The sequence below is a fragment of the Aplysia californica genome, unplaced genomic scaffold (genome assembly GCF_000002075.1).
Source record: "Aplysia californica isolate F4 #8 unplaced genomic scaffold, AplCal3.0 scaffold00318, whole genome shotgun sequence".
In the NCBI taxonomy this organism is placed as follows: domain Eukaryota; kingdom Metazoa; phylum Mollusca; class Gastropoda; order Aplysiida; family Aplysiidae; genus Aplysia; species Aplysia californica.
Window position 1 is genome coordinate 793,545 of NW_004797588.1, and position 1,314 is coordinate 794,858.

The 1,314-nt window shown below is 40.6% G+C and overlaps 1 protein-coding gene across 2 annotated transcripts in view; it reads right to left on the reverse strand.

The window, feature by feature from the left end:
- LOC101854584 (microtubule-associated protein futsch) overlaps nt 1-1,204 on the reverse strand; it is a 189,467-nt gene extending 188,263 nt beyond the window's left edge. For both annotated transcript variants that reach the window (XM_005102252.3, XM_035970767.1), the window contains exon 1: nt 851-1,204. The gene's annotated coding sequence lies outside the window, so the exon portion shown is untranslated. The remainder of the gene's footprint in view (nt 1-850) is intronic.
- Between the last annotated feature and the right edge of the window lie 110 nt (nt 1,205-1,314).

Here is a 1,314-nt window from a genome sequence, read left to right on the forward strand (position 1 = left end):
AAAGCAGACGACAGAACATTGTTGGAGAGCAGGAAAGGATGTGAAAGAACAAAATTTGAGAAAGAAAATATGTCTGTCGCTACCCGGATTCGAACCCGGGACCGTTTGAATGAGAGGCGAACACCTTAACGTCTAGGCCACGAGAGCCCCCTGTGTGTGTGTGTATAAACAAAGAAATAATTATAAATAAACTCGTGATTTTATCAGGGGTGGGGGTGGGGGTGGGGCATTCGCGGTACGAACCGACAAAGTAAAGGCGTCGTTTACGTAGACATCAAAAGGAAGATAGTGTTTGTTTTATTGAAAAAAGTGTTATTTGGGTTTAAGAATACGAATACGATTTTCTTTAGTTCCGATTTATCAGGCTAGAAGGGCAGAATAGTATTTTTAGCTCAATTATTAAAATTTAAGAAGAGTCCGGGCATTTGATAGATAATTTGTTACTTAAAAGTTGTTTGGAATTAGTTTATTCTCTTCTCTATCTTATTTCATCTCTACTAGATACGTGAAAAGCAGTTTGTGGCCATATTCACATTAAATGTGTGTGTTTTGGTATAGTTGTTGTTTTTTTCTTCTACCTTCTTTAGATCATTTTTTTGGTTTCTCTCAAGTTTAATCAAACGATCAATTATTTGTTTTCAACAAATATTTTGAAAACGGTTTTATATTTTAAAAAGTTTGAGCTGCAATTTTCACAATAATTCAAGACCATATATTTTTAGTAAAATCTCTTATCATTGTTTCTGTGTTAAAACTATTCCTAAAGTTTGTTACTATACTACATACAAATACTACTACAAATGTTGCTCTTAACCACAATCCCCTGTGTCTACCATATTATTATACTTACAATGCTTTCAAGAATCGCGTGCAGAACGATGCGCTACATTCTGTGACGCAATCGTTAAACAGAACACGCACACATTAATTTAACACACACACTTGACACACACACTTGACAGAGAACCGTGCACACCGAGAACGGCCTTGGATCACACCCCGGACTCACAATACGCTATTAAAAACCACGTAACCTCGCGCAGGTCATGATTGGAGTTCGATACAAATCGAAAAACAATCGCTGGTGAAATCCAGGCTCCCCTAGCGTCACGTGCAGCGAGGGTCCAGGTTTAATTACTGCTCAGTGTCCAGTGTGTGGCCTGGGGAGGCTGTAAGCAGCGGACACTGGACGTGTAGGGGACCAGCCCGCGGGGTACACAGACACACAGCCACGCAACTCTACCTCTCTCTCTCTCTTTCTCCTCCACCTCTCACCCTCTCTATGACCCCCCACCCCCCACCCTATCTCTCTCT